Below are 27,926 nucleotides of genomic sequence, written 5' to 3'. Positions count from 1 at the left end.
GACAGTCCGAATTATTGTTTTGACCATTTCTTTAGACCATCTTTACCAAGACCATTTCCCTTAATTTCTCTCTGATGTAAAAGCAACATATGCAAATATTACTATACACATAGACTTCATATTCATAGCTTCCCTGGTGGCTTAGGTGGTAAAGAACCTACCTGAAATTCAGGAGACTTGGGTTTCCCGTGGGGAAGATCTCCTGGAGAAGGGAATGGCCCACTCTAGTATTCTTGCCTAGAGAATTCCATGGACAGAAGAACCCTGTGGGCTACAGTCCATGGGGTTACAAAGAGTTGGACGTGACTGAGTGACTTTCACTATCATATTCATAGACATATATAAATATAATTGGATATCACCCAAATAAAAAAATACAGTCATTGAATAAAAGGTTAGGTTTTCCTGCCACTAAATGTCTTCAATATTTATTTTTCATTACTGAATTTTTTCATATTTAAAATAGTAGCTGAGAAGATAATAATAACCATAATCATATGCTAGTCTATAGCAAGGGTATGAAGTCATCCTAGAACAATGTCATGATTTAATTATACTTTGAATTCTCATTTCAGTCTCAACCTGCTAACGATTGCAGGATCATGTAACGTAAATACAACTTCCTTATTTATTTTTCAGTATTATCAATTATGTATTCAGAAAAAATAGCTTTCCGAGCTTAGAATAAGTAAGGTCCCAAGTTCATGTGCTCCTTGCTTTATTTATTCAACATCCATTTGAAAAACATTTATGGAGCTCCGACTGTGTACAGACACACACAGGAGGGCAGTTAACTGACTGGTTCCAAAAGGATTAGGGTTAGGGAGCTGAGAACAGAGCGGGGCACTGACACCACAGTAAGTGAGCTGTTCTCAGCTCAGCAACAGCTTCTGGGACATTCACGGACAGACAAGCTGTCCTTGGTGGCCCCAGGCTAACTCAACACTGCAGTCAAGTCAGTCTCATTCCTGGAAAGATATTCATTTCTAAGATAAAGCATGTTTCTCAGTTAATATTTCTAAAATATTTGAGAATGAGAAAGAGATGGAAGGAGGGAGAGAAAATAGACTGGGGGAAAATGTTCTATTTGTGGATAAAGACCTCAGGAAAGAACAAAGGAGGTGAGAGAAGAGTCATGACTGGTTCTTACTGCTTTGTCCCGAAATACATCACTCCTCCTACCTTGCCACTGACCCCTGATTATGGTGATATTCTGACATTTATTTATTGGGGTTATAATTTTTTTTGAGTTTCAACTATCTGTGTTTCTTTTCTTATTTATTTTTTATTTTTTTAATTATGAAAGTATGATAACACACATTTACAAGAAACTTGGAAAATACAGAACAACATTACCCACAGTTCCACTATATATAACAATTATTTTTCAAGCAGATAAATTAACATTCTTAGTAGAGTTTTAATATCAAACTCTCAAAAATTAATAGAATGAATAGACAGAAAAATAGAAGGGTATAGTAGACCTGAAAAGCACTATGAACCAATTCAACATAATTAAGATTTATGAAATTTTCACACAAGAGCAGGATACAAATTCTATTCAAGTTCCCACAGACTATAAACCGGGAGACACCGGAACACAACCAGGGACAGAAAGCAAGGTGCAAAAATCTCATGGTCTAGAGATATTGAAATCATACAGAGTCTGTTCTCTTATCACTGTGGAATTATATTAGAAATCAATTTCAAAAGATATTTGAAAATAACCCACATATTTTCAAATGTAATGAGAGATTTACCAAGAGAGAACTTTCACACAGCCACTGAAAGCCTCAATAAAGTTAGAAGCCTGGAAAAACACAGAGGGTGACTGCAGAGAAGAAAACGTTCAAATGAGAAATTAATATCAAAGATACTTTAAAAATGTATCGGGTTGTAAAATTTATTAGACTTAAAAGAGGTAAGTCAGACAGTGTTTTAGGAGCTAAGTCGACAGAAACACAAGTGGCAATTCAGTGACTCATCCATGGGGACTTTACCACCAACATGGACAGACTTAAGTTCTTTGATCAGGACAAGACAGCAAACAACTGATGGGCAGCTTTGGAGTAGAAGACACCCTGTGAGTTGCCTGTCAGGAGTTCCCACAACCAGCGACCCCCTAGGGAATTCACAGTCAAGTGCGAGGACAGACTGCCATGGCTGGAGGCGGGGGCAGCCTGAGGTCTAATAGATGGACAACCCGATTTCAGGAGGAGCACAAGGAACGTGTCACCTGAGGAGAGCTCCAGGAAAGGGGACCTATTTTGGGTTTGAATACCATGCAAGCAATTAAAAAAACAGTGTAAAGCTATGTATTGTGGACAAGCTTCTATCAATCTCAGAACAAAACCTGTGATTTCCAGGGACAGGATCAGGAGGGTTTATCACAAGAAAAGCAAGCATGGACATCAGACCAGTTACCACACTAGGTGGAGGAGCCCAATTTCACATTCTCAGAGCATCGCAGTACAAGATGGTTGTCTTGAGTCTGGTTGCCCAGGAGCAAAGTCCACAAGGGGGACAGCATGATTTATGAAGAAATGCTCCTGGGATAAACTGGCAAGGGAGTGGGGGAAACATGCCAGGGGAAGGGAGAGAAACCAAGCAAGGCTACTTCACTAGTGAAATGCTACAAGAAGTAGTCACTTTGATCCCACTGGAGACCCGAGGACTTCAGGTTGCATGTTAGGGCTTGTCCCAACTAAAAGCAAGGAAGCGGGGCTTTCACACACTCTAGCTGGAAAATGAATTCCCAGGTACCTCAGCCCTCCAGCAGCCCAAAGGCAGCCTGCTAAACAAAGTCTTAAATTCTAGCCCACACAAATGAAGCTTCCAGAGTCTGGGTGATGGGAGCTCAGAAACGGCATAAAGGAATTCGAGGAGATGTGGGTTCAGTGCCAGCCCTGGGCAGCACAGGCAGATAAAAAGATAAGCGAGGAAGCACCTTATCCAGTTTCCACGTCCAATTTTTTCCTGGGGTGATCCCTGGGCCACACTCTCCTAGGGCATGTCCAGCCGGTGTCCTTGTCCCAGCATGACCACAAACGTGCCAGGATAGCCCCGAAATCTTTGTGTTCATCTAATGCTACAGTTAGAACACACAGGAAGGGTGGAACACTACTGGCAGTGAAATTCACATCTGTGAAGCAATTTCATGCCAGCGGCATTAACAACTCAGTCACCACTCTGGGTGCCAGATTTCATAGCTTCATCTTCTAAGGACTGACAACATCCATCCTAGCAGGCTCAGAAGAAGGCTGAACAACACAGCATCCGGTGCTGTGTGCCCCAAAACTACATCCCTTCTAGGAGCATTCATGGGATGGGCAGAGAGGAAAGGGTTAGCAGGGGAAACTTCAGCATGGCTTCAATATTTACAGACCAGAAGGTATCATTACAGGATTAATAAGCAAGGCTAGTTCAGCAATAGGGAAGTTGGCCAAAGAGGCAATGGAACTGTTATCACTGGAGATAAAGAAGGCTGAGAATAGATACTCACCCAGAATGGGTTTTATAGACAATAAGAATCTATCCCGCTCTTCAACGGAAGGAGATGAGCTGTGTGTTTCACTGGAGATCTCTTACAGCCCAAACGATTTCATAAATTAGATAAAGTCATTGAGTTTAAAATAGCACTTATTAAGTATGACTTATCCCAAAGCTTGTCTAGCACAGTGGTGGTGGGAGGCAGAAGCAGCTGAGTGACACACATCACTGGAATGATAAACAGGGGCCAGCACCTGGAAGCAAACGCCCACTCTGGAAACAGGACCAGGAGAATCCAGGAAGGCAGGTTTTTATATCGGAGAAACACAGACCAAAATACCGCAGCGTGGTGAATTTGAGCTTCAGGTATTTGGAGCCTGAAGTAACAGTTTTGAGTTTTGAGTCCATGCTTTGTTCAAACACTGTGTGATGTTTCTCAGGTAGACGTACAGCTCTGAAGACCTAGTCTGTCCTGACAGAGCCTAGTCATGTCCTAGAGGGCAAGCTGAATTTCACAAAGATCACAAGGGTTACAGAGGACAGACTGTTCTGGAAGGCGGAGGAATGAAGACACTTTTAAAGCATTCTGGGAATGTGAGAAGGGGTTCAAATTTCTAGATCTGATCATGGTCTCTTTAGGAACAAAACTTTAAAGTTCCATTAGAGAGGGAAGGACCAGCTCGCACTAAGACACTGGCTCTGAGCTCAGCACACTGAAGCACTCAACTTTCTTTGAACGAGTGAATCTAGACAAAGATAAATCTACCTATTTAACTCACTGTGGTGGCCTCAAGCCAAAAGAAGAGCAAAAACTAAAAGATTCTCTACATTTTACCCACTTTTTCTATGCTCTGCTATGATTCAACTCCATAAATTATTTCTTTCCATTTCATTCTAAATCTTTCTCTAAATCCTCTTGCTGGGAACTAATTCTGCGGCTTCCATTGTATATATGCATTGGATGCATGCTAAGCATAAAATCCACAGTGATTTTTAAATTTTTGATTCTGATCTTAGAACCACACAATAAATTACTGAAACCTCTCAGCCACCTGCCCTTCCAAATTTTAATTACACTGTGAGCTCTGGAGAATTGCATATATATTTTTAAAGCCCATATGCTTATACTGGTAATTGGTTCATGAAGACGTTGATGTGATGATGCCCTGAAACCGAAAGGGTTATATTCAAAAACCTGGAGAATTTTAATTTTGTAGTAGGGAGAAAAGATATAATATATTCTGGAGTTAAAACCCCAGAATACTTAGAATGGCTCAACAACAAGGTCCTACGCATAGCATAAGAACTATATTCAATGCCATGTGATAAATCATAATGGAAAAGAAATATATATATGTTGTGTGTGTGCAGGCACATGTGTGTGTTGTGCTAAGCTGCCTCAGTTGTGTCCAGTTCTTTGCAACCCTATGGACGGTACCTTGTCAGGCTCCTCTGTCCATGAGATTCTCAGGGCAAGAATACTGGAGTGGGTTGCCATGCCTATCTCCCCAGGGATCAAACCCATGACTCACATCTCCTGCATTGCAGGCGGCTTCGTTACCATCAGCACCACCTGGGAAGCCCACGTTATATGCCTATATGTATAATATGTATGCTGCTGCTGCTGCTAAGTCACTTCAGTTGTGTCCGACTCTGTGCGACCCCACAGACTGCCTCCTACCAGGCTCCTCTGTCCCTGGGATTCTCCAGGCAAGAACACTGGAGTGGGTTGCCATTTCCTTCTCCAATGCATGAAAGTGAAAAGTGAAAGTGAAGTAGCTTAGTCATGTCCGACTCTTGGCAATCTCATGGACTGCAGCCTACCAGGCTCCTCCGTCCATGGGATTTTCCAGGCAAGAGTACTGGAGTGGGGTGCCATTGCCATGTATATAAATAAAACCTGGGTTCGATCCCTGGGTTGGGAAGATACCCTAGAATAGGAAATGGCAACCCATTCCAGTATTCTTGCTGGAAAAATCTCATGGATAGAGGAGTCTTGTGGGCTATAGTCCATGGTCTTGCAGAGTTGGACATGACTGAGCAACTATGCATGCATGCACATACGTAAATACTTGACTCACTTTGTTGTCCAACAGAAATTAACACAATATTGTAAATCAACTATACTTCAATAAAATAAAATTTAAAATATACTTATATTACCTATATATTGGCATTGAAAACAACATCGTTACTTTTCAGAGAAAAGAAATGATCTGAAATTCAGAAAATTGATAAAATCATCACTCAGCATACATATGATAAAGAAACCTCAAATGATAAGCCCAAACTGAGTATTTTTAGATCTGAACTGTCTTTCATTTTTCAAAAATATTGATTCAGTGCCTATTATGTGCAAAGCCTTAGACTAGGAACTGATGATATGACAAGCAGTTGAAGACTATCCTCAGCTTCACAGGCTTTAGACTAGTGAGGAATCAAATAATCATGTAAATGAGTATAAACTTGAGGCTGTGAACTTGCAGTTGTGACAAGTGCTAGGAAGGAAGCAGTGCTCTGAGCTCCACGCTGGAGAAGCTGCTCAAGCCAAAGGGGGCAGGGAAGGCTTGCAGATGCACAGGAGACTCGGTTGAAATGAGAAAGATAGAGATGCTAACAAGTGAAGGAAGGGGAGGGTACTTTCCAGTCAGTGGGCACGCTGCTAGCACTAGTTGCGAGTACACTTCCCTAGAGGTTGAGCCGAAGGAAGACAGATTCCAGAGTTCTTAAATCTTCGAACTACTGCATGGAATCTATGGAAAGCAACAGATCAGTCCTAATTCTAGGGTGAAGAATTGAGTGGTGGGGGTGACAGACTTCCAATAGAATAGTATAATACCAAAGATCCAGTTTTTGTCAAACTTATAACTTTATATTTTCATTTCCACTTATTCACATCCACAATAATCCCTGTAACTACTTCTAACAAACCATCACGATCTTGCTGTTCTTGCATACTTTTCAACAAAGGCATGCCCACTTTCATATACACCTGGTTTCGATTAAAAAAAAAAAAACTGCTCATTTAAAAATCTTATGACAATAAGCCAAAGACTTCATAGTACAATGAAATGATTTGAATGTGATCATGGTTTACCTGAAGAGGCACTGTGAAAACCACTGAAGTGCAGATGCAGGCTAAGGGACATGGGTGAGACATACTGCTGTTATAATAGACCATATCTGAGTAGATCCCTCCAAGTGAGCACACTGCATATTGATGCCTTTCTTCCTTCTTTCTTTGTTCATCAATAATCATTTATTGATTAAAAAAAGAAGGAAAGCACCCAAAAACCAAGATGCAGGGGTGTGGGGAAGTTAACAAGATGGCCCCAGTCATGCTCTCTCACCCCAGCTCTTACCCCTCCCGCCCCGTGTTCTGTAAGCAGCGACCGTGCATGACTATTTAACGGCTGCGATTGTTTCCAGCACTGTGCATGCGTGCCACGAGGTACTGCATGGTTGTGGGTTACTTCGTGCCATAAGCCTACATAAGCTTCACGTGGAAAAGCCCGGAAAGGTTGTGTGCAGTTATGCTGTGTTATGTTATGTCTGCTGCTACGGCCGCTGTGCCAACCAGGAGAGGATAAACGTGTCTGCAGTGCCTATGGCTCCTAGCGTTTTCTTCCAGCCTCTTACCTTGCACCTTGCCTACCCCGAGTTCAGTGAACAGTGTGCCCGATGTGAATAACGACACAACTGGTGTCCGGAGCAGGATCAGCCGATACGAGGCACTGATATTACTTTCTCTCATCCTCTAAAAAACACTCTCAAGTGATGAATGATAGTTCTTTTGTGCTCATTCTGATTAACTGCAAAGGCAATAGTGAGTTACACACAAATATTTGCTTTTATTAATATTATGAGCTACAAAACAGGGAACGCAACCAATCCTTGGGTGAGAAAAAGATACAATGACCAAAACAGTCTCTGGCAGTAAAACTCTCCAACCCTGAGTATCATGTAGTAATATACCTGTGCAATCAATAGGACCCACATACTAACAAAGAATTCACATGCTAGGAAAGGGGCTACTTAACATTTTCTTCTTTTTTTTTTTTTAACAAAGGTAAAAGTCCCACTTAGACAGGCTAGGCTAACAAGCTATTATTTTTTCAGATTAGAGAAAATAACAATAATAACAATAATATTAAGTAACAGAAAAGGAAGGAAAAGGAAGAGGGAGAGAAGTAGGAGGAAGAAAACCGGTCATTTATTCTTCACTCAGAATTTTTAGATTTATTTTCTGGAGAACACTCAGTTCTGTTTATGATCTCAAAATAGCTGCATTTTTACAATATTAACACAGGCCTTCAAAACTATAAGAATAATCAGCTGACAAAAAGGCATAATTACCAAGAAGCCTCAACACAATTCATATGACTTCACTGCTTTCATCATCATCAAAGTCATCACAAATATGAAGCAAAAGAGATGATCAAACAGAGCTTGTAGATGACAGTCAAGACTAAATCTTGACCTTATTGCAAATAGCAAAGAATGGGAGAGTTTGGACTTTGAACCTTCAGGACATAGTGGAAAGGCACTTTCCTCACACCGAAGATCATTCAGAACGTCAGTCTCCATCTTTTTTAAAAAGATTTAAAAACAACAACAACTTCTTCCTTACAGAAAGGGAGTCCTGGAGAAAGACTAAAGCATTGCTAAACACGCCAATACTTACTAAGCATAAAACTACAGACCAGATGCTGGGCTGAGCAGAGCAGGTGCAGGGTAAACTAGGACCTAGGTCTCTGATGTCAAAACCTCACTGGTCAGTAGCAGGACATCATAAAGAAATATCTGGAATATACTCTAATAAGCCCCTTTACAGTAGGGGTAGGTATGCAGGACCATGGAAATATAAATAGGATAAAATTAATTTTGGATGTCTGGGGTCAGAGCTACAGAGAGAAGACTTGTTTGTGTGGAAACTTCACGTGGATGTCTGGAAGGCACAGACATTGGAGAAGGTTTTTTTTTGGTAAATAGAATATCATTCTTAAAGTCATGACCTTCAGGGGAGTGCAATCTGGGCAAAGAACAGATATAGAGTGTTTGTGAAAACAGATCAGTTGGGCAGAGGTGAGAATGGGGCTGAGTTGCACGACTTGCTAAGGAGTTGTGTCTGTATTTATTCTGTGAACAGTGAGGAGAGATGGGATGTGTGATGGTTAATTTCATAGGTCAAGTTGCATGGAAGAAGGAACACCCAGAGAATCAGCAAAATGTCATGTCTGGATGTGTCTGTGCAGGTGTTTCTGGAAGAGATTAACATCTGATTCAGCAGACTAAGCAGAGCTATCCTCACCTATGTAGGTGCACATCATCCCATCCTTTAGGTCCAGAATTGAACACAAGGTGGAAAAGAGGGAAAGTCCCTCTCTCTCTCTTTACTTGACCTCCATGTCTCGCCCCTGGCTGGGAATTACATCATGGGCTCCCTTGATTTTCTGTATTCACATTCTGACTGAAGCATCTTACAGGCCTGCCTGCATCTCCAGGACTTCTTGGCCTCCAAAACTGCTTGAGCTAATTCCTATAAGGGATAAATCCCTCTTACGAATTTTTCTCCAAATACTATTGGTTCTGTTTCTTTAGAGATCCCTGACTAATACAGGATGAATTCACTCCGGAAAAACATGATCCAAACTGGCTTGTTGGAAGACAAATGTGGGGGCAGTGAGAACGTTAGACCCCACAAGGAAAACCTGGAATTCAGAGTGATTTTTCAGAAGAAGGCTATAATCCCAGTGGTAGATCATGATGGCTTAACCTACAGCTACGTGCAAAGTTCATAAAGTTTGGATGGAACATAATTCTGGAGAGGAAGTGTCCCTCCTCACAGTCCTACCCAGGTGGCCCAGCAAAAGTGATGAAATAAGATTCCAAGGGTGTCAAGAGCACAGAAGAGAAATGAAATCATACTTTAGGGGCATCAGAACACAGGCAATCTGGTAGCAGCTTTTGGATGCTTTAACTAAGATTAACATTCTATTCAAATATATGAAGTTGCCAACATTTAAAGTTTTTTTCTTTGGACAAGGTCTATGGAAATTGCAGTTTTACATGATTCAAGCCATAAGCAACCAGGAGGCCCGCAGCACACCCATGAGTTTGGATATGTGTCCTAGACATGGTAATTCGTTATTATTATTATTCTTTTAGCATTAGTGGGTCATTAGTAAGATTCGGTCAACTGAATCTTACCTTGGTTTTGAAGTTTACATTATTAGATTTTATTTTTGGAATTAGTTATTAACTAACATGTTCAAAAAATTTTAGTAAATACAAAAAGGTATAATAATGAAGTCCCCCCTCACTACTCCCCAGCTGACCCATCCCCTGACGCTTATGGATAGCTTCCTGTGTTTGCTACAGAGATTTTTTTTTTCTGTGTTTACTAGTTACAATAAAAAAGCAAAAGTAGAATCTGATTCCCCACCACCACGTTTTTTTTCACAAAAGGAAATATAAAATCTGAATTGTTCTGCACTTTTTTTTTTTCACGTAACAAAATGTGTTGCAGATATTTCCAGAGCACTTTCTGATTCTTTCTTAGAGTTGCATAAAGTTTCATTAGCCAGACATTTATTGTTTACTCCAATGTCCTCTGGTGATGGGCCTTCGAGTTGTTTGCCATCTTTTCTGATTACAAATAATGCTGTCGTTCCTAATCACTAGTATGCAACCTTTCACCTGTGTGCAAGTAGATCAGTGGGGTAAATTCCCATAAGTTGGGATCTTATTTTCATAATTAATAAGAAATGAAAGTAAAAGAAAGAGCATAACAGAAAAAAGGAAACAAAAGCCATAATGAGAGGAAGGAAAGAAGTCAGGCAGGCAGACGAGGAAAGACAAAAAGAAGAAAGGATGAGAAAGTAGAAAAAAGAGAAAATACAAGAAGGAAGAGAGAAAAGCTGTTTACCTTTAGCAAGATCTTAGGAGAGTGATTCAGCCGCAGTGCCGGGTGAGGGGCTTCATGGGAAACTTTAGGGAGTCCTACAATGCTGGGAGAACAGAGCAAGGAAGCCACTCTTCCTGTCCAAACCACCCACCCGCTATGCAACACAGGGGAACTACGCTCCAAGGCTAAAAACACAGCCCACAGAGCCCGGGACATGGCCATTCCAGGTTATCCAGCAATAAGAGCGAGCCTTCCAGACCAAATCAAATGTTTCAAAAAAGAGCCAACTACATGTGAAAACCTGGCTCTAAAGGTCAAAGTGAAACATATGAGTCAAAACTCAACAGAAGCTCACAGGGACTTGCCTGACGGTCCAATGGTTAATAATCCACCTGCCAAAGCAGGGGACAGGAGTTCGATCCCTGGTCTAGGAAGATCCAACATGCCATGGAGCAATTAACCCACGCACCACAGCTATTGAGCCTGCCCGCCACAGAGCCTGTGCTTGGCAACATGAGACGCCACTGCAGTGAGAAGCCCGCACTCCACAACAAGAAAGGGGCCCAGCTCACTGCAACTGGAGAAAGCCTGCACGCAGGAACGAAAGACCCAAATATAAAATAAATAAAATAATATAATATAAATAAAATAAATAAATACAATAAAATAAAATAATTAATTAAATATTTTTTAAATAAAATGGTGCTCACAAGCATCCGTTCTTTAGACACACGTATAGCCGAATCATTTTGCTGTACACCTGAAACTAACATAATATTTTTAATGAATTATACTCCAATATAAAATAAAAAATAACAAAAATAATAATAAAGTATGGCATATGGAACCAGAAGTTTAAGTTCTAATCTCACTAGTTCCACCGTTTCATTGGTTCCAAAACCACTAATATGTTCATCTCCTACTAGTAACTCACTTATAAGCCATGCAGCCTTTGAAAAGTTATTCAGTTTCAATTTTCTAAAAAAGAAATAAAAGAAGCCCACAAGAACACTGTACAGAGAAAAGGATAAAGGAGAGGCTGAAGAAGAAAGAATCCAGACCAGAACAAAACGCTGTTTGCTCAGCATCAGTGAGTAATGCTTCCAGCTAGGCCCCCCAGAGGCAATGAGAGGGTGGAGGCAGCGTTCATGACATGCTTGATAGAAGTGGGTGCATTCAAGTTCAGCACATGGTAAAATCTACATCATCCTCACGCCACTGAGCTTCTTAATGAAGACCAGAGTTAAAAATAAAAACAAAATTTAAAAAAAAACTCTAGGTATTGTTAAAGATACTGATTTTTTTTTTTTTAAACAGCAAAATTATTTCCACACAGACCGGGCAAATCCCTAGGAAAACAAGCCCCATTTTAGAACCCTGTTGGAACAAGGGTAACCTCTGACCGACTGTGCTATCTTGTCAGCTTCATTCAGATTTTTCCAAAGTGCCTCCAACAGTATAATGCCTGAAAAAGTTTATTTCATGCCTGAAATTGCTGCTCTGCTTAAAGCCATGGGGGAAATGACAAGGAAGGGTGTGAATGATGTTAAGAGACACTAAAAAGTGACTTAAAAAATTTCATCTCAAAGCCAAAATTTCATCTCACATTTCAGCAGAGAAAGGAAGAAGGGATCCAATAAATAACAAACATGTTACGAGTGGCCTCCAACTTTCATTTCCTTCTGTCCTTGATTTGACTTCAGCACTGGAGTTAAACACGCATTTCAGGTCATGTAAAGATCAGTACAACATAAAAAAACAGAAGATTCAAATCTCAGGGTTTTCCAACTTTCAGTTACCCCAGCCCGTAGTTTGTCGAAATATCAACACTGCTCTGTCCAAAAATTCAAAAGATCAACCGAGTAACATGAGCTAGTGTACAGTTTTGACTTCTTCACAGCGGTAATTACAGATAATTCTGTAATTATTGTAAATTCCATTGTGTCACACTTGTGTATTACAAAGAATCAACTTTACGTCAAAAAATAAACCGAATGTTTATTTATAAAAATAATTTCTATATCTATATCAATTGTATGTCTGCTATTTGATCATCATTTTGACCCATATATAGGTGAATATGGGATTCCTAGGTGGTGTTAGTGGTAAAGAATCTGCTTGCCAATGCAAGAGACACAAGAGACTCAGGTTTGAGCCTTGGGTTGGGAAGATCCCTTGGAGTAGGAAATGGCAACCTACTCCACTATTTTGCCTGGAAAATTCTATGGACAGAGGAGCCTGGCCGGTTAGTCCATTGGGCTGCAAAGAGTTGGACATGACTGAGCACACACACACACAAGTAGGTGACTATGAATACAAACACACACACACACACGCGCATGTATAAAATATTTGCACATTGAAAATCAGATATTTCATAAGTGACATCCAGTCTGAGCCTCAGTCCTTCTTGACTTGCTAGTACCAATGCCTGTGTGGTTCTGAAAAACTAGACTAGAATTTGATGGTTTCCATAGCAATGCCAAGTCCACTTCTAGGCACATTGTATGCTCTTAAATAACACCTATTAGAAGAATGAATGACTTTTAGCAAGAAACATCAAAAACATAATCTTTGAACAATGGGCTGCTCCAGAGTTCCAAGTAGCCCCAACAATTCTGCACACTCTTCATTCAGGGGCAGAGGGGTGCTACTCTATTTAACGTAAGTCGCTAAAGAGCTTATGGCAATCATTTATAAACCCTCTGCCTGGCTTGAGGTTTAAGTACCTTCTAATGTCCATGAAAATTAACTCCAAGGAACTATCTATAAATCCTTTGCGTAGAGTGGGATTTCCTTATGTGACATATTTCCTGAAATACAAAGACCAGTGGCTAGAGTATGGCCATTTTTGCCCACATATGAAAAATTATTAACAAAGGAACTGCCTTGATTTGGACAAGGTGGTTTAAAAGAATTGTAATCAAGAAATTGAAAGACTCAGATTTTCTACTCATAAAATGTACCTCTTAAATTCACTAGATCTATCTGAATGTTAAAGAACGAACTTTCATTACTGTTGTTGTCTTTTATTTTTATGTTTTAAAGAATGCACTTTCAGATTATGTCTATGGCATGTGGAGGCTTAACTTATATTAATTAAACTTTCAAAATATTATTGCATTGTAAAGTACCCAACGTGATTATGGTTTAATTAGAATTCATATATTTATATGTAAATAAAGACAACTCCTGGGTAAATTAAAAGCAAAGAAACAGGAAACATTTTCCCTCGATTAGAAATTCTAACTTCTCATTTCCCCGGTGCCTTATATGATGTCTGGCTCTTGGTGAGGATATAGTAAATATTGGTTGACTTGAAGAAGAAAGGAGGCAAGAAAGAAGGGAAGGAAGGAAAGAAAAGAAGAAAAGGAAGAAGAACTCTTCACAAATGGAATGTCCTGTAGAAAATGCTATAAAACACTAGTGATGGTACCTGGCAAAATTACTGGAAACTTGGTTAATCACTGTAAACGCCATGGTTTATCGTGTGTTCCTGGATAATCTTATAATTAAAAGCACTATTGCGATCCACAGTAATCTCTAATTATTAAAAACCGGTAAATAAAATAATGCTTTAAACACGCTTTTTACCTTAAACCATGCAAGATCATATAGCATTACTGAGTAGGACAGAACGGTTGACAAAGATACAGGATTCAAGCTGTAGCCATAAGCTGAACACTTCAAGCCCATGTGTGTGTGGTTTTGACCTTGATAGATGTACAAATTGATTTCATTTCTAGCCATGTAACTGATTATTTGTATCCATGAAGGAGCTTAGTTACATGGCAGGAAGCATATGGAATCAGTATTGCTACTGAGATACAATTTGCTTTCATCTTCCATAATATTAATATATCAAGACGGCTCTACTGGTTCCAAGACGGATCTACTGGTTCAGAGTCAACTGCAAGAAGAAACAATGCAGGTTGATATATTTCCAATTTAGATCTTCATTTGTAAGGAATCAAAAGTTACATATGCATTTGAAGTGAAGTGAAGTGAAGCGAAGTCGCTCAGTCGTGTCTGACTCTTTGCGACCCCATAGACTGGGGCCTACCAGGCTCCTCTGTCCACGGGATTTTCTAGGCAATAGTACTGGAGTGGATTGCCATTTCCTTCTCCAACATATGCATTTACAAGTTAAAAAAAGCTCACAACCTAAAATATGACCCTTAACTCGTCATTTAGTAACAACTTGTGAAAACTGTATAATTTAGTCTTATGAAAACTATTACAATATGAAATCTATTTTGGTCAAATTATTACTATATTTTCATATTTTCTATACATTTAAAAATTTTTCAGCTTTGAGGTAACTGAACAGGGTACATCATTAGTTAAAGGGGAAACAGTAAAAAATTGTCTTGTTATTTCATTATATTTTGCCCCAGACAATAATATCAAAATAATTATTTTTAATTCATAAGGAAATTCTTAGGATCATTCATTCAAAGAAATGGGCTATTGTATTAAGAAGTTTGGGAAACTTTTATCTTGTGCAATAAAATTTTTAAGGCAAGTGACTGTTTGCTGGCTATTCAGGTTGTAAATGAGAGAAAAGCTCAAGGGAATTCTCTCTTCAGATTCCTGTCCTATGACATGAATAGGACATGAATAAGGGTCATTGGCACTTGCACTGGCTAAATATTTTATATCTTAACTCAATCTGTTCTTCGACACCTACTGGTAGTTCAGGACAGAGGGAAAAGCTCAAAGGTTTTCCCAGGGTCTTAGAAATAAAGAACGCCAGAGCCTTTGTGTTTATATTCTGCCCTCTCTGCTTCAAAGTCTATTCTTTTAACTGTATCACATTATATTTACCGCACCTTTCTATGAAAGGCTATTTTTATCTGGCATTTCAGAATATCTTTAAAGCCTCACACTTAAAAAAATAATCTGTTCAGTTATTTATTCAAAGTCTTAATTCATAACTGAAAATAACATCCTTTCTCCAGTTCATTTCCGATAACTCCAAATTGTCCAAGCAGCAAAATCATGATGGATAAGAAGTAGCGAATAAAACAGAAAAATTCACCTGGTATCAAAGGTTTCTTTTAAAAACAGTTCCTCATAAGTGAGCCAAAATCTCTCTGATTATTATTCCCAGGGATTAGGCATCTTCAAACGATGCATGGCTTGTCTGTAAATTTTTCTCTGAGATGGTATGAATGTCTCCATTTATATGCCACAGAATATTTCTAAGAAGGAAGACGATTCAGTTTATTAGGCAATGAACGGCTCCTTTCACCTTCGGCGGGAACATTTTTCATGACATAACTTGAGAACATTTTTTAAGGAGTTTCATATTTAAGAGTTAAAACCAGGGATTCTGAACGTTTCAGAGAACTCTGACTTTACTAAGTCCTATTATTCTGTGGACTTCCCTGGTAGCTCAGATGTAAAGAACCCACCTGCCCTTGAAGGAGATGTGGGTTTGATCTCTGGGTTGGGAAGATCCCCTGGAGAGGGAAATGGCAACCCACTCCAGTATTCTTGCCTGGGAGATCCCACAGATGGAGGAGTCCAGTGGGCTATAGTCCATGAAGTCGCCAAAGAGTCAGACATGACTTAGCAACTAAACAACAACATTACTCTGTGGAACGCCTCATCCCTTCCTACTCACAATCAACTGAAGCCCAGTCTTGGCATGATATTATGTCCTTGTTACTTAGCATCTTGTACAAAGACGATGTAGACAGACAATCAGATGTCTCATCTGAGAAAACAAAATCCATGGACTTAATGAGGCAAGTCAGTTTCTTTCACACAGAAGGGACTGAAGTCCAGAGAGCTTCACTGACTTGAAGCCAATTTCAGAGATCTGTTACGGGCAGTGTCAGATTTAAAACTCGAGTCTTCAGAATCTCAAAACTGATTTTCTGACCATGTGCCTTCCAGAGTATTTGTTTCAGAAGACAGGGTTTGATGGGGACTGGGTCACCACCTCCTACAGCTCCCTGATGGCATCTCTGCCCCTTTTCATATACAGTCAAATGAGTGCCAATCAAGGGAAATTCAGGCAGGCAGGGTGGCCCCCCAGAGCTCAGCTTGAGAGGAAGATAGAAGTGAAATGAAAGGAAGAGCTCTCTCTCAGCAGTTGGCTGTGAATTCTATTTAGAGAGAGTTCTGCCTTCACGTTGAAAGTCAGACCCCAGACCCCGAGGAAATGTCCTGAATGAGGCGAGGGAAGAGCTTTGGGGCTCTGGGGTCCCCATGATGCTCCAGAAGGGGCAGGGTGGACCCTTTCCTTAACCTGCACACTCTGTTCCCAGTTAAGGGAGCATCCCCTAGCTGAGCATCCCAACCTCTGGGGATCTGGCCTTGGGCACTGCCCTCAGCTTCCACACCTATCCTGACCTTCAGCTCCCACAGCTCAAGCCCAGCGAAAGTGTTTGCCATTCCTCAAACACCTAGAACACTTTCCTGTCTCTTCCCTTTGCACAGGTTTCAGGGCCGTCTCCTGGTTCCTTTAACTAGAAATTCCAGCTGTGCTTCAACATTCAGTCTTAATGTAGGTTTCTCCAGGATATTCTCCTTGATTCCCGATTTTGATGCCTTTATGCTCTTCTGGTATCCTGTTCCTACTTCTACTATAGCACTGAGAAAACTCCAGTGCAGTCATTAGCTTGCATATTTATCACTCACTGTATGCCTCTGGAGGCTCGGGATCACGCCTCATTCAACTCTGCATCCCTGGCGGGCAGCACCATACCCGGCCTATAGTCAGCACTTGGCAAATGGTGAATGCGTGAATGAAGTAGTGAAATGTCCAAAGGAAGAGGCTGGTCTGTGATTGCCTATGTTTGTTGCGACTTAGGGTGAGTCACAAACTCTATATGATCATCTGTAGGTAATTATTCAGAAATAATTGTGAATCCGTGCCAAGGGATGACATATTTCATGGGAAGGGGTTCTTATATTTGAGGAGCTGAAACAATGAGGATCTCGTATTTTGAGGGCTTTTTAAAAATATGATGTCGGCCAGCCAGCTGACACACAGGGTCATCCATCTTTCTTGCACAGCACATCTCCCTCCTCTAATGGTGCTGTTTCTGGTACCCATGCTAGGACCTTCTGCATCTTTCTGCATCTTCATTTCAACTTGCAATTGATGCCCAAGTAACCTCAGTTCCTATAGTCCTAATTCACAAGACTCCTATCTATTTTACAAACCTAACAAAAAAGTTAGCCAAATTAAGCCAAGAGGGATGAGTATGGTATAAAATACAAGCTTTGCTTGCAATCTCATAAAGACACTAAACTTTCATGAATGTCTCAAATGCCTGGTTTTTCTAGTTGGATTGACATGAACAGAAGAACAAACAGGAAATTAATGCTGAAGATTCTCAGGACAAAGGAAAAGTGTTTAACAGGATCCCAAACAGGGTAATTAGATCCTTCCCATTATTATCTTGTATGTACCTACAAATCAGAACAGGAAAAGGAATTCTTGAAAAAAATTAACTAAGATGAAATAAGATACTGCATTCATTCATCACTGAAATTCAACTATAAAGAAGTTAAAGTCACCCTGTAAACTCCAGATAAAAGGCTCATAACTCATTTCCACTGGAGGGTAATAAGACTAGCTGTTCTTCCCATGAGTGGAGGGAACAAGTGTGGGCTTGTAGGAAGAAAACTCAAGGTGAATAAAACACAGTTCCACGGTTTCTGGGAAATGAACTCTGTAGTTTAAGGGATATGACATCTCTGTGTTCATGACCTTTTAGTCATTAGGGAGAAGTATTCCTTCTCCAGTCTTTAGTACATAAACACAAAGTCCTTTCACATTTCCTAATTTCTTCAATACCTTAATTACTTATGTCTAGCTTCCTTTATTTTCAGGTTATTTCTCTGTGTGTCTATATGATACATATTTGTTGACTCTTGTCTTTTCCATCCAATTAACTTAAGTTTATATGTGTTGTCTCTGTGGCTTCTGAACGTTTGCAAATTCATTCCACATTCCTCAGCTTATTGGGATTCCCAGGTGGCGCTAGTGGTAAAGAATCCGCCTGCCAATGCAAGAGATGCAAGAGACATGAGTTCCAGCCCTCGGTCCAAAAGATCTCCTGGAGGAGGGCATGGCAACCCACTCCAGTATTCATGCCTGGAGAATCCCATGAACAGAGGAGCCTGGCGGGCTACAGGCCAAGGGGTCGCCAAGAGTCAGACACGACTGAAGTGACTTAGCACACACACACAGCTTATTACACCAGGGTACAACAGTTGAGATTTTCCACTAAACATCATCTAAAGCTTTTCGATTCAGACAAAGCCTAAAACCAGAGACAGAATGAACAGAACTCAACGCGCTAGTGCAGTTCCCCTAACAGACACCCCATTCTACCCTTTGAAATACAAAGGTAAACATTCACCATGTTGCATTTGCTTTCTGAATATATCATTGTTCAGATGTATTACAACTTAGTTTAGATAAGCCAAAAATATATTAGTAACCAACCCACACCTTTCTAAATAAGAATCGGTGTTACCATGCTCAAAACTGAGTAGGCTGTCCTTAAACCTATTATATTTTGATTTAGGGCTTATAGCAAATGTTTTATGAAATCTTTTCTAAGTTCCTTTAAAAAAAAAATTATTATGAAAAAAGAGCAAATCTCAAAGAATAAACTAAATCTGGCACATGAGCAAAGGAGCAATAAAAGCATAAAAATCATTCACCAAGTTAGAGTCTTAGACAAATTTTATATTGGTGTGTCAATAAATACATCAATATTCATGGTTCATGTTAGAATCACTAACATTTCTACAGATGAATTAATTATGGTATTAGTATTTTGCAGTCATTCAATCAACATGTCTTGAGTGCATAGGGATTAAAGTTCAATTCACACAGCCATTTACACAAACATTTCCAAGAACTGCACAGTTCAGAATAAAAGATAATACTGTATTGTATACTTGGAATTTGCCAAGAAAGATCTTAAATGTTCTTACCATACACACACAGAAATAGAACTGTGTGAAATGATAGATAAATTAATTAGCTTGATTGTGGTAATCAGTTCATTTTACATATGTTTAATATATACCTTTATATATATATATCACATTTTTATATATCACACTATACATACAACTTTAACTTTATATCTACCTCAATAAAACTAGGAAAAACACAGTGATTGAATTATGGGTAGTAGAATTGGAGTCAGGAGCATTTATAAGTTTTATTATATATATTCTTGTTTGACTACTTTTAACTAAGTTTAACTAGAATACTATTCCTTAGCAAGGTAGATAGATAAGAGATATGTAGGTGATGGATGGATGGATGGATGGATACATAGATAGAATATAAATGCCTCCTCCCTACTTACAGGATAATTAGACAAAGGCTTATGAACATTTTAAGGTTATACTAAATATTGCCACATTGCTTTATTATGGTGCCAATAAAGTCTAATTTGTATGTTTTCTTTTTCAAATCAAACTTCAAGTTAGATTTTAGCAAGGGATGTTACTAGACCAGAAATGGCCTTGCTCCTAGGCCTAAAAGTTTCAGACTGTAAACATTCAAGCTCTGTATTTCTAACTAAAGGCATTTAGAAATTTTCCCAGTCCAGGATTCCCCAAAGTCAAGTGCAGATAGAGGATTCAAGGCTATGTCGGTACATTTCTTGCTGATCTTCTGTGACAGCTAGAGAAATCACTTTACCAAGTAAAACCTATGTCTTTTGTGGCACTTCAGGAAAGAAAGACTCTAATTCAGAAACAGGGAACATAAGACAACATTTTGGGTTGATGCCTGGAGTTAGGTTTAAAATAACCCCTCCAGTTCATAAAACTCATTCTGAGATATAACTTGAAACCTGAGTTCAAAGTGGAGGCCCCTCACTGAGCCAGCTCAGGGCTTATGGGCATCTTGTTCCCTCCACCCTCATGCACCTGGGGAAAAGCAGAACACAGGCTGAAACACAGGGTATCTGTAATGAGGCCAAGGTCAGGGCCGTGGTCTTCTGACCCTTAGGCAACAACTATATCCCTAGATACCTTTTAGAAATCTCAGGCTGTACCCTAGTGGTGGAAAAATGGGCTCAGAAGCTGCACCGACTTAGCAGGCCTCCTGCCTTGTAGCTCTGTAAACTTGAAAAGCTACTTAAACCCTCTGTACCTTAGTCTCCTCAACTGTAAGCTAAGGATACCAATAAGATAGTAAACCCCTGTCATATCCTTTGAAACAGGGTCCAAATATGCAATCCAATAACATAAGAGCAGGCATCCTTATGAGAGACATGGGAGGACCAGTTAGCTCACTGGCTGACAGCTCCAAGGATCCTTAAGCCAACCCTCTATCACACTAGGTCCAAATTTGTAGGGTATCATGTCACAGCAATGAGTTTGCTGCAAGGACCAAGTTATGTTACTGACGGGAGATGTATCAATACGTGTTTAGAGAGTGAAACAACTAATATCACTGCGTGAGGTTGTTAGAGCTTAAAATTGATCAAGGATTCATCACATGACTTATGATTGGTGCTATTATTCACATTTTAGTCTGTTAGGCTTTTCTTCCAAACGTATGTATAAACACAAATTTATTACTGTAAAACTTTCAAAAGTGATGAATTGGAAAATTTTGAGTAAAGAAGAAACTTTTGGTGAATTTTATCCAGATTCTTTCTCTGACTGTCTCAGCAACATATATACTAGTGTCTCAGACAGCTCTTCAGAATTAGTTCTGATTCAGATAATGTGAATATTAGACCAACTAAAAGACAAAAAAACCTAGTGATTGATTCTAGTATGGAAAGTGAGGGGCTTCCCTGGTGGCTCAGAGGGTAAAGCATCTGCCTGTGATGTGGAAGACCCAGGCTCGATCCCTGGGTTGGGAAGATCCCCTGGAGAAGGAAATGGCAACCCACTCCAGTATTCTTGCCTGGAGAATCCCATGGACAGAGGAGCCTGGTGGGCTACGGTCCATGGGGTCTCAAAGAGTCGATGCTACTGAGCGACTACACACACATGGAAAGTGAGAATGAAAGTCATGGCTCTGGAGAAGACTTTACAGGCATTTCAGGTGTAACTATTGAATGTAATAACCCACAAAGTGTTCGTGAAATAACAGAATCAATTTTTGCCTGGCCAAAATAAAAACTGCCAACCACTAGCATTAGTCTCTGCAAAAATGCCCTGGACAATAATGAGTTAATATGGTTAAGTGGTAAGGCAGGAGATGTGGGTTCAGTCCCTGGGTCGGGAAGATCCCCTGGAGAAGGGAATGGCAACCCACTCCAGTATTCTGGGCTGGGAAATTCTATGGGCAGAGGAGCCTGGTGGGCTGCAGTCCATGGAGTCACGAAAGGGCTGACATGACTTAGCGACTAAGCAACCACAACGTCAAATGCCTAGAGCAGGGCCTGTTACTGAGTCAGTGGTATAGGCAACGCTTGTTATTATCACTGTGGAAGCATCTACCATGATCATGACCCTCGCATAGCTGCTGCCACACCACCCCCAAGGAGACAAAGGAAGAGAATTTGCCAACGACCAAGCAGCAAGATGACAGCAGAAGAAACAGAAAGGAGATTTCCAGTCTTTGTTCAAGGGTCTCCCCCCTAGGTCTTACTGGCTGTTCTCTACTCATCCTGAATTTTCCTTTTGCCCAGAACTGTAAGCCAATAAATTCTGGGGTCGGGAGGAGGAGGACCAAGACTGGGGGCTGGCATTTAAAAGAGAGTCTCTAGTAAAGAGATTGGATGGGTATTAAGCACACTGTCCATCCATAAACCCATCACTTGCTGTTACCCACTGCTCGCTCTGAAGACAGAAGCTCTCCTTCTAATGGGCATCGTGCCTTTCTATTAATGACAAAATACCGTCTTCCTGATGTCTACGTACCAGCAACTACAGATATTCCCATAAGAGAGTTATAGGATCCCTGCAGGGAAAAGTACTGCTTTGTGCCTAGCAAATTTGGGAGGTGGCAACGGTTCACATCTCCCTTATGAACGTCATGGCATTTAATGTGACACCGTTTCAACTGGATCATTGCCCCACAGATGCCCGTGACCTGTGCCCCAGCCTTCCCTGCTCCAGGCAGGGTACCTAGAATGAAGCCTGGAAAAGCTGGCCACACAGAGCTTGCAGGCCCACAGACACAGAAATGAGCCTTGGTCAATGTCATGGTCGTAGAATTAACGTTGTTTCTCTTCAGGAGGCAGTTAAATTTCATAATGCAATTGCAGAAAGAGAAGATATCAGGGCTGAGGGCCCTTATGTGCTTCCTACCTCTTGCTTGTCATACACTAAACAGGACCAGATGTTTCAGCAAACAAATGAAACCAGTCACCCTGCCCTTGATTTGTGGGACCACCCTTACATGAAATGCCAGCGCGTCGCTCCGAAGTTTTAAAAATGATATGTGTAACAAGCAAGATAAGAAATGTGGACATTCCTTCAAGAAAGTCATTAATTATAGGATCCACAGATGGTGAGAAAATGCCTTCCAGGTCAGTGTTGAGAAATGCAGAGATTATTTGCAAAGGGGTGAGAACAAAGGCGGTCTCTTGTCCCTCTGGTGCCTCTGTCCTGAATCGGGAGAATGATGCTGTAGGATGGCGGGCTGGGGGTGGGGGGAGCAAGGGTCCAGGAAAGCAGAGACCAGGAGAGGCGGCAGATCAAAGGCGCAGGGTCTGGGGATGACCTGAAAGATCCACAGTTTTCAGGGAAGAGCAGTGTAGCGAAAAGGAAACACAGGCAGTTAGAGCTCACGGGCACTCAGCTCCACGCTTGTCAACGTGCTATTCTGGGGAAAAGAAGAACACGGACACAGAGGGAAAGGGCTTGAGAGATGGAGACAAAGAGACAGAAATAAACAGGATATGGAAATGTACAGGACATGAGACAGAAAAGGCACACAGATGCAAATGCAGAGAGAGAGGGGAAGCAGAAGGAATGGGATGGGTTAGCGATCTACGTTTGTGGTTACTTGCTGCGCATGGCCAGACCATAGTGAACATAACACAGAGGATGAGCTCTGGTCCTAGGAGAGGAATTTCTCTTCCCCTGGTCATCCTTGGTTCCCTGACGTCTCTGTGCAAGTGAACCTCTTGCCAATTTGAGCAGAGCAGGTTTCTAAAAATAGAGCATACACTGTTCAAAAAATGGGTTTCCTAAATACAAGTTAATTACTTTATCTTATGCTCAAAAAAAAAAAAAAAAAAAAACCCAACCAGAATTCTAGAAGAAAAAAGTAGCTGGTGACTTCGGATTTTAAATTTCTGATCATTGCCTTATAATTTAGAATGTGACCCCACTGTTAGACTATAACCCCGGGGGTCTTATTCTGCACAAGATGATGGGGACAAAAAGTTTAGGAAAGAGTGGGTTCACCCAGTTGCAACAGGCTTCCTTCCTTCAGCCTTTCTCAGAGCCGGTCATTCACTGATGGACACTGACTTCTCCGCAGACTCGGCCGAAGAATGGTGCAGCCGCGGCCAAACAGCTTAATCAGACAGTCCTATCTTCTTTGAAGTACTCCTCAGGGTATAAGCGCAAGGGGAACATACTTCGGGAAACTCTGATCCAATGCAAGCCCTCTCAGGTCTCCTTCTTTGCCATCTACTAGCCAAATATACCAGCGGTCATCAAACTAATCCTCCTAAATGGACATTTCATTGCGTCTTCCCAGGCTTCTTACTCTATTGGGGTTTCCAGTTGCCTAAAACTATAAATCTCAAACTTTCCCAAATGCCTAAAATAACAGAGAAGCCAGCACCACACACCATACCTATTCCCTGGCTTCACAAATCTGGTTCAATATCGATTTCCTTCGATGGCTTATATATCGTGATAGGAGATATACATTCAAAATATCAATTCCACATTCCTCAGCCAATCAGCGGGGTCCCCATCACACTCAGATCTCAGCCCAGTTTTCAGTCCTACCTGGGTCCTTCCTTCCTGAGTCTGGCTATGGAGCATAAACCAGTCTACAGAAAATGTCATTACATTCTTCCAACCCAGAATGATCAGAGATCTCAGTTTCAATTAAGAGAAGAGCCATGTTAGAGAACAGGCCAGGCTCTCAAGAGATAATGAGAGAACCCAACAAACAAAGGCACCTCTAGTCTGTTTGCACAGAACAGATACTGTCTGGCTTTGCTTATTAGCTCTGTTAATCAACCAGGACTACATTCGGCAGCCTCCTTAGCCTACAGAATCAGGGATGAGATTTAAAAAGAAACGTCTGTGTCTTGGGCCACAGGAACGGCAGCACTCAGGAGTTTGAACACAGGGGCAGCGTCGAGACAGAACATCAGACGTAGACTCGGACTCACTGAGCGTTGCACTGTACAAAGGCAGTCTTAATACTTTGTTTTGCTTTGCTTCACTCTTATCTAGTAACAGAACTCAGTGGGATAAAACACTGGTTAATTTATATAAAACAAATAGAATAACATATGACTGTCAGAGCCATAAGCATGAGCAAATATGCCAGATGCTGCTTCTGAAAATGCCACACGACAGTAAATTTTCGACGCATCAGTTCACCCCAAGCAGTCTGTCTTGAGGGATTTTCCCTACAGGTTTAGCTTGAAAACAATGCGAGAAGGTGTGGCTGGGGGAGACGGTTCCTGTGACTTTCCTTTGTTTCATTTCCCCAGGAAGAGAAAAATCTTCCCATAACACAAACAGACAGAAAATAAATCTTAATATTAAACTATTCGCACACAAATACAGTTTCTAAGTCTCTCATTCGTAATCATGGTTTTGAGAATCTCACTGAAAATAAAGGCTTCTTCAAAAAATACAGAAGGTTAAATTCTTGGAATCAACTGTTTTTTAAGAATTTCATGGAAAGGATTCAATTCCGCCACACGCGCTTCCTCTGCACTTAGTAACGGTTCCCTCTGTTTGGAAATTCCTCAATTATTGGAACTGTAAAGCAAGAGGTTCTGCTAGGAAGAAAACGCTGCCTTTGCCTCGGCAGATATGACCTCTCCCAGGCCCTCCTGGCTCGCTCACAGAAGATGACCTACTTTTTCTGAGATTAAAGTTTTCAGACGATCTATTTCTACTTCGTCCAAACGCAAGATTCATCTCTGTCCTCATCTACCCTCTCTGCTCTCCTTTCTTGGAGGAAGAAGTGATTATAGACTAGGTTTCCAAGGCCAACTGTCCCACTGGTGCCCTGGATCTGTGCCACATCTTCCCCTGGAGCCAGGGTGTGTGTGTGTATAATTTGTTACTTTTCCCATATAATTTTTAAAAGTTGATATGTAGTATTTTCATCTTTATTCAATTCAAGAAATCTTCTTTTTGTTGGCTGTGAAGCATGCAGGATCTTAGTTCCCTGACCAGGGATCGAACCGGCACCCCAAGAAGTGGAAGTCAGGAAACTTAACACCTGGACCACCAGAGAAGTCGCAGGATGTGTGCTGAACGGCATCTCTCACACACTTCCTTACACCTCTAATACCTCCCTCCTCCTTTCACTAAAACCATAAATACTCTCAAGCCTCTTGATTTCAAAAACTCCTTCTATTCACTACATGACCCCAGTGCAGGGTTTGGCTATCTCCCAATGTTCAAACTTAACCTTCTAGAAAGGCTGGGCTATACTAACCTGCCTCCCACTGAATTTCCAAAGCCTTCTTCACCTGCCCTCCAGCTGCAAATATTTCCCTGAAGGTCAACAATGACCTCAAATTACTCAATGCAATGCACTGTTTTCTGTCTTCAAATACAGTTGGCCCTCCATATTCAATCAAGCTTGGATGGAAGAAATTTAAGAGAAAATATTGACTCTGCAGTTGGTTGAACCTGTGGCTGTGGAAACTGTAGAGATGGAGGACTAAGTCCCTGTACTCCAGGCGTGCATGCCTCGGGGGGCGGGAGGGGGCGGGCCAGGAGGCGTTCCGGAGCCTACGCCCCTTGTATGCAGAAGGGTAATCACACCTCACACATTTTCTAACACATTAACTACATACTTCTGTTTATTGACAGCTTCTAATATCTTTACTGATACTTCTCCCGGCAATCTTAATTCCAGCTTGTGCTTCATCAGTCCAGCATTTCACATGAGGTACCCTGAATATAAGTTAAATCAGCAGGGTGACAATATGTAGCCTTGTCATACTCCTTTCCCAATGTGGAACCAGTCTGTTGTTCCATGCCTGGTTCTAACTGTTGTTTCTTGACCTGCATACAGATTCCTCAGGAGGCAGGTATGATGCTCTGCTATTCCCATCATTTTAAGAACTTTTTACAGTTTGTTGTGATCCACACAGTCAAAGGCTTTGGCACAGTCAATAAAGCAGAAGTAGGTGTTTTTCTGGAACTCTTGCTTTTTTGATGATCCAACGGGTATTGGCAATTTGATCTCTGGTTCCTCTGCCTTTTCTAAATCCAGCTTGAACATCTGGAAGTTCTCAGTGCATGTACTGTGGAAGCCTGGCTTGGAGAAATTTGAGCATTACTTTGCTGGCATGTGAGATGAGTACAATTGTGTGGTAGTTTGAGCATTGTTTGGCATTGCCTTTCTTTGGGATTGGAATGAAAACTGACCTTTTCCAGTCCTGTGGCCACTGCTGAGTTTTCCAAATTTGCTGGCATATTGAGTATAACACTTTCACAGCATCATCTTTTAGGATTTAAAATAGCTCAGCTGGAATTCTGGACTCCCCTTGTGGCTCAGCTGGTTAAGAATCAGTGTGCAATGCCGGAGACCTGGGTTCGATCCCTGGCTTTGGAAGATCCCCTGGAGAAGGGAAAGGCTACCCACTGCAGGATTCTAGCCTGGAGAATTCCATGGACTGTATAGTCCATGGGGTCACAAAGAGTCAGACACGACTGAGCGACTTTCACCTTCACTTTCAGCTGGAATTCCATCACCTCCACTAGCTTTGTTCACAGTGATGCTTCCTAAGGCCCACTTGACTTCACATTCCAAAATGTCTGGCTCTAGGTGAGTGATCATACCACCATTTCTATTTCTTCCATCTCTTTCCATCATTCTTTTTTTTTTTTTTAATTTGGCTGTGTCATACCTTAGTTGTGACATCCAGGGTCTTCACTGCATCATGTGGAATCTTCAGTTGCAGAGCACCGGGCTCTCTAGTTGAGGCATGAAGGCTCAGTAGTTGAGGAACATGGACTTAGTTGCTCCGCGGTATGCGGAATCTTAGTTCCCTGATCAGGGATCTAACCCACGTCCCTTGCACTGTAAGGTGGATTCTTAACCACTGGACTGCCAGGGAAGTCTCTAACCAATTCCTTTCTAAAAAACATACTTTATTGAAGTCCAGTTGACTTAACAATGATGTGGTAGTTTCGGGTGTACAGCAAAATGATTCAGTTATACATATATATCCGTTTTTCACATCCTTTTCCATTACGGTTTATCGCAGGATATTGAATATAGGTTCCCATGTAAAGCGGCTGTCTACAATGCGGGAGACCCAGGTTCAATTCTTGGGTCAGGAAGATCTCCTGGAGAAGGAAATGGCAACCCACTCCAGTATTCTTGCCTGGAGGATCCCATGGATGGAGAAGC

The 27,926-nt window shown here is 41.1% G+C and overlaps 2 protein-coding genes across 11 annotated transcripts in view; both read right to left on the bottom strand.

Moving 5' to 3' along the window:
* Nucleotides 1-27,926, bottom strand: part of RBMS3 (RNA binding motif single stranded interacting protein 3) — an 816,868-nt gene that overhangs the window by 761,860 nt on the left and 27,082 nt on the right. The gene's annotated exons all lie outside the window — the stretch shown is intronic.
* Nucleotides 1-27,926, bottom strand: part of LOC132658164 (craniofacial development protein 2-like) — a 79,965-nt gene that overhangs the window by 24,957 nt on the left and 27,082 nt on the right. Inside the window, exon 2 of the mRNA XM_060402070.1 lies at nt 1-27,926. This exon is cut by the window's left edge and continues 24,957 nt beyond it. The gene's annotated coding sequence lies outside the window, so the exon portion shown is untranslated.

Source organism: Ovis aries, chromosome 19, assembly GCF_016772045.2.
Source record: "Ovis aries strain OAR_USU_Benz2616 breed Rambouillet chromosome 19, ARS-UI_Ramb_v3.0, whole genome shotgun sequence".
Taxonomy (NCBI): domain Eukaryota; kingdom Metazoa; phylum Chordata; class Mammalia; order Artiodactyla; family Bovidae; genus Ovis; species Ovis aries.
Note: the sequence above shows the minus strand (reverse complement) of the source record. Positions and strands in the feature narration are given on the sequence as shown.